Source organism: Marmota monax, unplaced genomic scaffold (assembly GCF_021218885.2).
Source record: "Marmota monax isolate L192 unplaced genomic scaffold, Marmota_monax_Labrador192_F-V1.1 WCK01_AAM20220418_F8-fsc00019, whole genome shotgun sequence".
NCBI classification, from domain to species: domain Eukaryota; kingdom Metazoa; phylum Chordata; class Mammalia; order Rodentia; family Sciuridae; genus Marmota; species Marmota monax.
Genome location: NW_026695242.1, coordinates 10937281 through 10950785, shown reverse-complemented (window position 1 = coordinate 10950785; position 13505 = coordinate 10937281). Strand labels below are relative to the sequence as shown.

At 32.3% G+C, this 13505-nt stretch overlaps 1 protein-coding gene across 5 annotated transcripts in view; it reads right to left on the bottom strand.

Annotated features, from left to right (window-relative positions):
- The window catches only part of Ctnna3 (catenin alpha 3), a 1743363-nt gene that overhangs the window by 1377244 nt on the left and 352614 nt on the right, over window positions 1-13505 (bottom strand). The gene's annotated exons all lie outside the window — the stretch shown is intronic.

The window sequence follows — 13505 nt, the reverse complement described above, 5'->3', positions numbered from 1 at the left end:
AGTTATTGTTAAATTAACTATACCTATATAATGTAATATTATATCTCCATTGTATTTGTGTATTAAAAAAATCAATTCCATGGGGAAATGTTTGATATAAAATAAAAAGCAAACTATAAAATTATACAACATTGAAATATTTGCTGATGAAATATTATTTCTGAGAATTGCTTCAAAATAATATGTGGAGGAAATAAATTACATATAACTGACAAAACAAGATGAGTCATAGACTAATAATTATTGAAGTTGTGTGATGGGTACAGAAAGGTTTATTATGTTATTATTTGTGTATGTTTGAAGTGTTCTATAACAACATTTTTAAAAACATGTATAAGCCCCTTTAGTTATAATTACAAATCTATTTACAACCATACATAAAAATATTATAATATCACTATTTAATATTATATGACACAACACTCATCTTGAATAAAACACCATCAAAATAAGAAGGTTGGCCCTTTCTTATTAACACTCTTCTAATCAGACTTCTAAGTATACAGGTATTTTGGATCTTCTAGGATGCTACTTTAAAATGTTTGCTTTATTTCCCGGCACAAGGGCATTTGTGTATAATCCCAGCTGCTCAGGAGTCTGAAGCAAGAGGATCCCAAGTTTGAGGCCATCCTCAGTAACTCAGCAAGACTCTGTCTTAAAAAAAATAAAAATAAAAAGGGCAAGGCTGAGGATGTAGCTCAGTGACAGAGAGCCCCTGGGTTTAATCCCCAGTACTAACAATAATAATTACTAATAAAATGTTTGATTTTTTTAATATTAGCTTTCAAATGGAAATTCATGATTAAAAAATGCTGATCTTGACTTCATTTTGTTGAATCACCTTAATCTATTAAATTCATAATTCTCCATAAGATGTCTCTTTCTACTTCTATGAAAATCTCTTTCTCAGATTTTCTGAGAATCCCTGTGGTTATTTGCTCAATGCCCACTGCCTTCTGAGAATACTGGTTCCCAGTACACCAGAATGGTCCTTTATTGAGTGGTTATATATAGTTCTAATGAAGACAAAAACAGATAAAACAGGGGGAAAAGAAACCTTCTCAGTTGGGTACTGAGAAGTCAGAGAAGCTGAATGCTTCTTAGTCCGTAAAAGTAAAGAGGCATTCATCTTCTCTAAACTAATGAGGAAGAATCTCCCTGTCGGTGTGGTAGGAAATACATGGCTTTTAGAGAATGAAACAAGTCCAAAGTAGTCCCGAATATAAAGTAGTTTTTTACAAATGTGCAAGGTAAAAGCTTTCCTTCAATATAGCTTTCAGAAAAACCAACATTGGTTAGTGATGGTTTAAGTATAAGTAAACTTTGGAGAAGGCAAAGAAGTATTAAGTCCCGAGTTGTATAATTTAGGGGCAACAATTAGAAAAGTTGACATTTGGGATCCATACTAAATAAGTGACATGTAGCAGTCTACACTTCACATGTAGTACATTGAATCAGTCAGACACCATAAAGTTGAAGCAACAGAAGGCTTCCAAAGACTGATTAGTCTTAGTGGACATACATAATGACAATCTTTCAAACTTGGAAAGTGCCATATAATCCTCAAATCTAAGTTCCTAATTAAATATGTAAGAACTCTAAATGATTAAATAATTTGCTAAAAGTCACACAGCCAATTCTAGTCACAGCTATTATAAAACCAAGGTTTTTGACTCAATGCACGTTCAACTACTCCTAGATGATAAAGCATGTTTGGAGAGATGGAAGAAGAAAAGAAAGAGAAAGTGACATAAAACTTGAATGGAGAATTTCATTCATAGAAAATGATAGATGATATCTATCATTTCTTCATAAAAATCATCAAAATCATATGTATTACATCACTATATAAAATATATTAAATAATGTGTCTTGTAATTGTAGAAATCTACCAATTTTACACATTTTCACCATTATCATTTCCATTTTGACCATTCTCCCCTTACTAATTTTAATTCACCATCTTTATCCTTTCAGAAAAAATAGGAATCCAGTCAAATTTCACTCAAAAATTATTCAGCCAAATAGTAAGGCTGAACTAGATAAATAAGACTAATAGCAGCAACGAAGAATTGTTCCACATTTTCAAATTTATTTCCTAACAAAAATGTTCACTTAGGCTTGCTCCCCGCTCAGTAGGTTATTTATTATCTAATCTATGTAATTCATTACATTTAATCACTTGATTCAGTTGCAAGTCCTTTTGTTTTCCTTGTGCAGCACCCTCACTAAATGTAAAATATATAAGCACCTTGAGTGCTTTTTATTTACACTTCTGAGTGACTAAAAAATTTATTTGATTGTAAAGCCTAAAAAGAGGCCAATAATTCAGGAAGAAAATGCATAGCATGGCTTCTACACTCAAACTTATTTTTTTCCTGATATGTGCAATGCTTTATAATTTGCAGAAATCTTTAAATATTTATAGTTCAGTAGAGACTCCTTATTAATGAAGTTTATTCAGAATAAAAATTACTTTTCCAATATACTTCAATTTCATAGATTGTTACTGTCATTTATATAATATAGCATCAAAATGCCTAATGGGACTATTATTATTAAATGATTAATCATGAATAATTGATACATAATCAACTTATTTTAGTTTTGAATATAAATATCCCACCAGCCAAATGAGCCAAATTTAATCTATTCTATTTTTTAAAGGATACTTTGAATAAAATAAGAAGAATAATGATTTCCTGGTCCTGGGGAAAGGTCTTTGGATGATGCTTTCATGTTGTGCAATCCATTTATTCATTGATCCATCAAGGAAACATTGACTACTTACTACATACATTACCTTATGCTAGGCCTTCATGACAGTGCAGAGTTGCCTCATTGTGGCCAATAGAAGAATGGTAAGTATTATTTTAATGACTTTACAAATAAAATTTTATATAATTATTATCTTAAGGAAATTAAAATGGAAATAAGACTGTCATAGTAAATATTATTTTTATTTTTTATTTTTTTTTCATTTCAAGCCATTTTTAATTGATTTAATTTTTAAAATACATGACAGCAGAATGCATTACAATTCTTATTACACATATAGAGAATAGTTTTTCATATCTCTGTACATAAAGTATGTTCACATCAATTCATGTCTTTATACATGTACTTTGGATAATGATGTCCATCACATTCCACCATCATTGCTAACCTCCTGCCCCCTCTCTTCTCCCACCTCTCTGCTCTATCTAGAATTCATCTATTCCTCCCCTGCTCCCCCTCCCTACCCCACTATGAGTCAGTCACCTTATATTAGAGAAAACATTTAGCATTTGTCTTTTGGGGATTGGCTAACTTCACTTAGCATGATATTCTGCAGCTCCATCTATTTACCTGCAAATGCCATGATTTTATTCTCTTTTATTGCTGAGTAATATTCCATTATGTATATATGACTCATTTTTTTTATCCATTCCTCTACTGAAGGGCATCTAGATGGTTCCCCAGTTTAGCTATTGTGAATTGTGCTACATAAACATTGAATGTGGCTGTGTTCCTGCTGTTTTTAAGTCCTTTGGGTATAGACCCAGGAGAGGGATAGCTGGGTCAAATGGTGGCTCCATTCCCAGTTTTCCAAGGAATCTCCATACTGATTTCCATATTTTTTTAAACATCAGAAATTTATTAGTTGCTCCAAACATTACACTGATCTTGACATATCATATATCATACATTTGTTTCAAATGGGGTATGAATTCTTATTATTCCCACGGGTACAGATTGTAGGATCACATTGATTTTATAGCCACGTTTATACATACTGCCATACTAGTGTCTGTTGTATTCTGCTGCCCTTCCTATCCCCTTTCTATCCCCACTCCCCTCTCTTCCCCTCCCCTCCCCTCCCTCTACCCCATCTACCATAACTCATCTCTCTCTCTCTCTCTCTCTCTCTCTCTCTCTCTCTCTCTCTCTCTCTCTCTCTTTCATTTTTTCCCTTTCCCCTCACATCCTCTTATATGTATTTTTGTATAACAATGTGGGTCTCCTTCCCTCTTCCGTGCAATTCCCCCTCTCTCTCCCATTCCCTCCCACCTCTCATCCCTGTATGATGGTAATCTTCTTCTCATGCTCTACTTCCCTGCTCTGTTTTGAGTCGCCCCCCTTATATCAAAGAAGACATTCGGCATTTGTGTTTTAGGGATTGGCTGACTTCACTTAGCATAATCTGCTCTAATGCCATCCATTTCCCTGCAAATGCCATGATTTTGTTATTTTTTAGTGCTGAGTAATATTCCATTGTGTATATATGTCACATTTTTTTATCCATTCATCTATTGAAGGGCATCTAGGTTGGTTCCACAGTCTAGCTATTGTGAATTGTGCTTCTATGAACATTGATGATGCTGTATCCCGATAGTATGTTCTTTTTAGGTCTTTTGGGAATAGTCCGAGAAGGGGAATGGCTGGGTTTTGTGCAAGGTGAGAGACAGAGGTTAAATTTCATTCTTCTACATATGGATTTCCAGTTTTCCCAGCATACTCTGAAAACTCTTAAGAAAACTCTTTTTTCCAATGTATTTTTTCGCACTTTTGTCAAATATGAGATAACTGTATATATGTGGGGTTGTCTCTGTGTCTTCTATTCTATTCCATTGGTCTTCTCCTGCTTTTTTTTTCTTTTTTGTAGATTTTAAAGAACAGAGATTTACTCATAAAGAACAAAGGTTTATTCCATGAATTAAGGGTTTTTTTAAGTTTTTTATTGTTTAATTAGTTATACATGATAGTAGAATGCATTTATGCACTTTGATATATCATACATAGATACATAGATGGAATATATTTTCTCATTTATCTGAGTGTACATGTTGCAGAATCATATTGGTCATGTAGTCACATACCATACGTACATTAATAATGTCTGTTTCATTCTATTATCTCTCCTATCCCCACATCCCTTTCCCTCTCCTCCCATCACTTCCCTTTAACCATGCTGTTTTTGTTACTGTACCCCTGTGGTATAATTTCAGTTTCAGTATTGTGATGCCTTCTTCTTCACTTTTCTCAGTAAGGATTGCTTTGGCTATTCTGAGTCTCTCATTTTTCCAAATGAATTTCATAACTGCTTTTTCTATTTCTATGAAGAACATCATTAGAATTTGATGGGACTTGCACTGGATCTGTATAGCACTTTTGGTAGTATGGCCATTTTAATAGTATTAATTCTGCCTATTCAAGGACATGGGAGGTCTTTCCAACTTCTAAGGACTTCCTCAATTTCTTTCTTTAGTCTTCTGTAGTTTTTACTGTAAAGGTCCTTCACCTCTTCTGTTAGATTGATTGCAGGGATTTTTTTTTTTTTTTGAGGCTGAATGGGATAACTTTTCCTCATTTCTTTTTCAGCAGATTCAACATTGGCATATAGAAACGTGATTCATTATGGGTGTTAATATTTTATCCTGCTACCTTGCTGAATTCATTTATGAGTTCTAGAAGTTTTTTGATGGAGGTTTTTGGGTCTTCCAAATATAGTATTGTGTTGTTGGCAAACAGAGATTATTTGAGTCTTAATTTCCTATTCATATCACTTTAATTATCTTCTCTTGCCTAATTTCTATGGCTAGAGTTTTAAGGACTACGTTGAATAGGAATGGCAAAAGTTGGCATCTCTGCCTGGTCCCTGTTTTTGGAGGAAATGCTTTCAGTTTTTCTCCATTCAGAACAATGCTGGCCTTGGGTTTGTCATCTACAGCCTTTACAATGTTGAGGGATGTTCCTTCTATCCCTATTTCTCTAGTGTTTTAAACATGAACTGGTGCTATACTTTGTCAAATGCTTTTTCTTTATCTACTGAGATACTCATGTAATTCTTATCTTTAAATCTATTTATGTGGTGAATTACATTTATTTATTTTTCATATGTTCAACCAACCATACACTCCTGTGATGAATCCCACTTGATCATGGTGCACTATCTTTTTAATATGTTTTTGTATGCAATTTGCCAATAATTTTTTAAGAATCTTTGCATCTATGTTCATCAAGAATATTGGTCTGAATTTTCTTTCCTTGATGTGTAATTGCCTGGTTTTAGTATCAGAGTGATACTGGCTTTATGGAATGAGTCTGAAAGGGTTCCCTCCTTTTCTATTCCATGGAATAATTTGTGGATGATCAGTATTAGTTCTTCCTTAAATGTCCAGGAGAACTTGGCTGAAAATCCTTACAGTCCTGGGGTTTTCTTTGTTGTAAGGCTTTTGATGGCTGCTTCAATTTCATTACTTAAAGTTGATATGTTAGGTTTTCTATATCCTCCTGGTTCAATGTGGGTAAGACATATGTCTCTAGGAATTTGTCCATTTCTTCAAGATTTTTCTATCTTGTTGGAGTATAAATTTTCAAAATAGTTTCTTATAATGTAAATTTCAGTAGTGTCTGTGGTGATATTTTCCTTTCATCTCAAATTTTGATTATTTGAAGTTTTCCTCTCTTTCTTTCAATTCACTTAGCTAAGGGTTTATCAATTTTCTTTATTCTTTCAAAAAAACAACTTTCCATTTTGTTGATATTTTTGAAATTTTTATCTCAATTTTATTGATTTCAGCTCTGATTTTAATTATTTCTTGTCTTCTACTGACATGGGTATTGGTTTGTTATTATTTTTCTAGGGTTTTGAGATATAATGCTAAATTATTTATTTGGTATCTTTCTATTCTGTTAATGTATGTGCTCAATGCTATAAACTTTGCTCTTAGAACCACCTTCATAGTGTCCCAGAGATTTTGATATATTTTATCACTATCTTCACTAACCTCTATTTTTTGATTTATCCTGATTTCTTCACTATCCATTTATCATTCAAAAGTGTATTATTTAGTCTCCAAGTTTTAGAGTAGTTTCTATTTTTTATCATACTGTTGATTTCTAATTTCATTCCATCATAATCTGAAAGAATGTAAATTATTGTCTTTTTTTTATATTTGCTAAGATTTGCTTTGTGACCTAAAATATGGTCTATTTTAGAAAATGTTCAATTTGTTCTTGATAAGATGGATGAAATGTTCTGTGCCTGTTCAGTCCAAATTATTAATTGTATTTTTTAGTTCTGTAGCTGTAGCATCTCTGTTTAGTTTCTGTTTGGATGATCTATCCAGTGATGAGAGAGGCATGTTAATATCACCCAGTACTACTGTGTAATCTATTTGATTTTTAATATTCAGAAGGGTGTGTTTGATGTATGTAGATGCTCCACTTGATGTGATAGAAGAATAGTAACTACTGCTTATTTATGAGACCCATGTGAATGATATGTTTTTCCCATCCTTTTACCTTCCAATCTGCCAACCTGTGTCTCTTGATTGATGAGTTTAGACCATTTATATTCAGTGTTATTACTGAAAAATGATTTTTATTTCCTGACATTTTGATTCATTTTTAGTGTTTAAATTTAATTCAATTCTCCTTTGACTATTCTTCTAGTGTAATTCCCCCCTTTTGCTTGTTTTCATCTTATTTTTTATTTCTTCTTCATGAAATATGTTATGTTTTGTGATGCAGGCTTTCTACTTATGAATTCTTTTAGCTTTTGATTATTATGGAAGGTTCTATTTCATATTCAATTCTGAAGCTTAACTTTGCTGGGTATAATATTCTTGGCTGACATCCATCTTCAGAGGTTGGTATAAATTTGTCCAAGACCTCCTAAATTTTAGGGTCTAGGCTCAGAACTCTACTGAGATCCAGTTTGGTTTACTTTTGAATGTGACCAGTAATTTTCTCTTTCAGCTTTTAAAATTCTGTCCATATTCTGTATGTTAGGCATTTTCACAATAATGTGTCTTGAAGTGGATTTGTTGTGATTTTTTATATTTGGAGTCCTGTATCCCTCATGTATTTGAATTTCCATTTCACCCTTAAGTTTTGGAAAATTTTCTGATATAATTTTATTGAAAATATTGTGCATTCCTTTAGTTGGTTTTTCAGAGCCTTCATCTATCCCAATAAATATTAAATTGGGCCTTTTAATGTTACCCCACATTTCTTAAACATTATGTTCATAATCAACATTTTTTACTCTACAGTCAACTTTATTTTCAAGATTATATACGTTGTCATCAAGGCCTGAAAATCTGTCTTCATAGTGATCTAATCTATTGGTGATGCATTTCATTGAATTTTTAATTTGGTTTACTGATTTCTTTATTTCAAAGACTTTTGTTTGATTCTTTTTGCAGAATCTCTCTCTCTTTGTTGATCTTTCACTGCTTGTATTTTCTCTCTTTACATTGTCTTTTAGCTCATAGAACATTTTAACATTCTAAGTTCCTTCTCTGACATTTTCTCCACTGTGGTGTCAATAAAGTCTATTTTGAAGCATTTTGGATGTTTGAGATAGCTTGTTCCCTTGCTATTTCATATTTTTTCTATATCTTCCCATCTATCAGTATGGTTCTAACTTTTTTTATTAAGTGAAAGATTACTTTGTGAGCATCTTTTTCTTAAGATCCCTGTATTGGGTGAATATCCAAATAATATTTTAATTCAATGTAAGACCTCTGTTGATCTGAATATCAGTCCCAATTTAAGTGATTCCAATGAACCCTATTTACTCTAGTCACTTCTGAGCCAGGCCTCATTTTATTCAACCTCATAAGGACAAAAAACTTGTGGTAGTTGATCTCTATTGTTTCTCAAACTCAGGTATATACCTATAATAAAGTTCTAGAACAAGCCGAAAAATTAGTTGCCAAATTTAGTAAACTTACTGTACCTAAAGTGTTAAGAGTTATTGGGATAGAGGAAGGCATAGAGTTCCAAACCAGAGGAATGAATAATCTATTAAATGAAATAATATCAAAAAACTTTCCAAATATGAAGAATGAATTGGAAAACCAAATTCAAGAAGCCTACAGGATGCTGAATGCACAAAATCACATCAGATCCACACAAAGGCACATTATAATGAAAATGCCTAACTTACAGAATAAGAAGAGAATATTAAAAGCTACAAGAGACCTGAATCAGATTACATATAGAGGGAAACCAATTAGGATAACTGCAGATTTTTCAACACAGACCCTGAAAGGTAGAAGATCCTGGAACAACATATATCAAACTCTAAAAGAAAATGTATGCCAACCAAGAGTCTTATATCCAGCAAAATTAAGCTTTAGATCTGATGATAAAATTAAAAACTTTCATAATAAACAAAAGTTAAAAGAATTTAAAGCTAGAAAACCAGCACTACAAAATATCCTTGGCAAAATATTCCATGAAGAGGAAACAAAAACAATGATGAAAATCAGCAGAGGGAGGTAGTACCCTAAAGGAAAAACAAATCAAAGAAGAAAAGAAGTCAAGTTAAATACCAAAAATAAGCAAATTTTTTGATTATTTCCTGCCTTCTACTGCTTTTGGTGTTTATTTGTTCTTGTTTTTCTAGGGCTTTGAGATGTAATGTTAGGTCACTTATTTGTTGACTTTTTCTTTTTTTAAGGAATGAACTCCATGCAATCATCTTTACTCTTAGTATTTCTTTCATATAGTGTCCCAGAAATTTCAATATGTTGTGTCAGTATTCTCATTTACCTTTAAGAATTTTTAAATCTCCTTCTTAATGTTTTTTACAACCCATTGTTCATTCAATAGCATATTGTTTAGTCTCCAGGTGTTGGAATAATTTTTATTTTTTATTTTGTCATTGATTTCTAATTTCATTCCATTATGGGAATACAATCATGTCTCAATAATAACCCTTAATGTTAATGGCCTAAACTCACCAATCAAAATACCTAGGCTAGCAGATGGATTTTAAAAAATGACTCAACAATATGCTTCAGATTAGGCCCCAACTTCCTTAATAAGACTTCTTTGGTGCAAGAATTAAAATCAAGAATCAATAAATGGAATAGATTTAAACTCAAAAGTTTCTTCTCAGCAAAAGAAACAATCTGTGAGGTGAATAGAGAGCCTACATCCTGGCAGCAAATTTTTATCCCTCACACATCAGACAGAGCACTAATCTCTAGGGTATATAAAGAACTCAAAAATTAGACACCAAAAAAACCAAATAACCCAATCAATAAATGGGCCAAGAACCTGAACAGATACTTCTCAGAAGAGGGTATACATTCAACCAACAAATATATGAAAAAATGTTCATCATCTCTAGCAATTGGAGAAATAAAAATCAAAACTACTCTAAGATTTCATCTCACTCCTTTCAGAATGGCAGCTATTATGAAGACAAACAACAATAAATGTTGGCAAGGATGTGGGGAAAAAAGGTACACTCATACATTGCTGGTGGGACTGCAGATTGGTGCAGCCAATATTGAAAGTAATATGGAGATTCCTTGGAAAACTTGGAATGGAACCACCATTTGACACAGCTATTTCTCTCCTCAGTCTATACCTAAAAGACTTAAAAACAGGATACTACAAGGACACAGCCACATCAATGTTTATAGCAACACAATTCACAATAGCTAAACTGTGGAACCAACCTAGATGCTCTTCAGAAGATGAATGGGTTAAAAAAAATGTGGCATATAAACACAATGGAATATTACTCAGCAATAAAAGAAAATAAAATCATGGCATGTACAGGTAAATGGATGGAGAAGATAATGCTAAGTGAACTTAGCCAATTCCAAAAAAAAAAAAAAACAACAAATGTTGAATATTTTCTCTGATATAAGGAGATTGATTCATAGTAGGATAGGAAGGGGGAGCATAAGAGGAATAGAGGAACTCTAGATAGGGCAGAGGGGTGGGAGGGGAAGCAAGGGGGCAGGGGGTTACAAATGATGCTGGAATGTGATGAACATTATACATTATACATTATACATGTATGAAGACACGAATTGGTGTGAACATACTTTATATATACCCAGAGGTATGAAAAAATGTGCTGTGTATGTGTCATATGAATTGTAATGCATTCCACTGTTGTGTATATATTAAAAAAACCCAATAATTTAAAAATGATATAAATGAAAAAAAAGCAGATATAAACTAGAGTTTGGAAAGCAAAGATTGAAAGATTTATTCTAATTAATACTTTGAACCAGTAGTTGAAATGTATTCAAATGGTTTGAAGGTAAAATGTTAGCTAGGAGATTAATAATTATCCTTCAAGTTAAGAAGCTATTTATTTACATGAACAAATGTGATGTAAGAGTTGTTTATAGTATACTATGTCCAGGTAAAGAAAATTCTTGTTGAATCTTGGTTTGGATTTCATTGGGTTTTGGATATTAAGCATTTGTCCAACAATCTTAGACTGTGGCTCTTTCCTAAATTGCTGGGAACAGGGGCGAATTTCCTAGTTACTATAACCATCCTGACAGCAGCTACTGGTTTGTCAGCTCAAGGGCCTACAGATGATGCAGTGTTTCTAATAGTTTGTAATAGTTTTAGGATGTTGGCTCTGGATTGTTCTTGTCATGTTGCTCAGTCATGTTTCACTTTTTGCATGTTTTACAAAGTAGCCATTTGTGTTTACATCACACCAGCAGTATATGAGAATTGCCATTTCTCCACATCCTTGCCAACATCAGTCATTTGTCTTTTTTTGTAGCCATCCTAGTGGTGGAAAAGTGGCATTTCCTTGTGAATTTGATTTGCATTTCTCTAATTACTATGATGTTGGACTTTTGGGGGATTTAAGGGCCATTTCCATATTTTCTTTGGAAAAACATTTTTAATATAGTTCTTTATATAATTTGGATAAAACCCTATTGTCAGTATTTTCTCCCTTTTTGTGGACAGTTTCTAAAGTATAAAGCTTTTTAATTTTGATGGAGCTCAGGTTTTCTTTTCTTTTGTTTTCTTTCCTTTTGTATTTTTAGTGTCATATCTAAGAAACAGTTGCTTGACCCAAGGTGTTCTGTTTTTATCTCTCACATTTTATGTCATAACTCTTACAACACATATGTCTTCATATGTTATAAGCCAATCACCACAATTTTATAATTACTGCTTTCTGCAGCTATCTCAAAGAAATGGGGCTTTGGGGGCAATAACAAACCCATTCTATCCTCTCCAGTGTCTATAAGCTGCTGTTTCACAGATACTATCATTGTGTGCTGACTTTCCAGGCTATTACGTACCTAAGGAGAAGGGGATGGAAATAAGACAAACTAAAATATCACAAAAATCTTTGTTCTTATAGAAATTTGCTGGGTTTTTTTGTTGTTGTTGTTGTTGTTGTTGTTTTGTTTTATTTTGTTTTTTCTTGTTGTAAGCCTTTGGTTAATTTTAGAGTTCTGAAAAAGTTATTTTGACATTTTTCCAGTCTTTTCACTGCTTTAAGGAGTGGATTTTTAGAGATGTCACTCTGCTGTTTCAAAAGTACTTCCTTGAGGCTCTGTTTTTGAATTGCATTTAGCAGTGAATTGATTTAATGGAGAACAATGGAGTGTTTTTAAAGTAAATGACATTATAATAAAAACAGCAGAATTTATGTAGGAAATTAGTATTATTTTGTTCAAAATCACCATCTTAGAAAGATATACCACTTATTCCATGGTAATTGAATGCTTAAATATAATGTGAATTCTTTAAAATTTTACTTACCACCATGTAAGTTAATATATATATATATATATATATATATATATATATATATATATATATATATAGATATAGATATATATATATATATGTAAAGTAAATCCTTCAATAATGGTCAATCAGCACCCTTTGGGAGAAATGTGACTGAACAAATTTTAAAAGGTACTTGATCAGACTGAATGTATAATAATGTTTTATCTGAACCAAATGATGTCTGTAAAGTAATCAAAGTAATACTTATGTTCAGATTATAACTAACTATAAAAAAAACTCATTCCAGAAAAGTAACTTCCCTCAAAATGTTATAATCAATGGAGAAGATAACACAAGAGTAAGCTTATTGCATTCCTAGTGAAATTATTTAGCCTAACAAGTTCTAGAATAAGTGTTAAAAACATAAATCTCATTACTTTATTACCAAATCTTATATATGTTAAGGCCTTTCTACAAACCACTTAAATTTAAGAAAGTTAAAAATTAGCAAGACACCTAGAGAGAAATGCTTTGGATTCTCTCTTTTTCCATGTTATTTACACTAGTAATATGCTATACCAAGATTTTATTGATTTAAACTATTATATTATCAGAAGCATGAACATCTTCTAATCTATAAACCCTTCAAGAAAAACTTGCATAAGATGTTAGGAGAAACCTAAAAGGTGTGGTGGTGCACAGCTATAATCCCAACTACTCAAGAAGCTGAAGCACGAGGATTGCAAGTTTAAGGCCAACCTCAACATCTTAGCAAGACCCTGTCTTAAAATAAAAAAAAAATTAAAAAGTGACCAGGAATATGGTTCAGGGGGTAAAGCACCCTTAGATTTAATCCCAGTACCAAAAGAGAAAAAAAGAAAAAGAAAAAACAAGATGTTAGGACAAACAAGAAGAATGCATCATGACATTTCCTCTGGAAGAGTTCTTAAGATAGTTGGTGAGGTAAGGAACAACTTTCTTTTCACAAAATATATAAT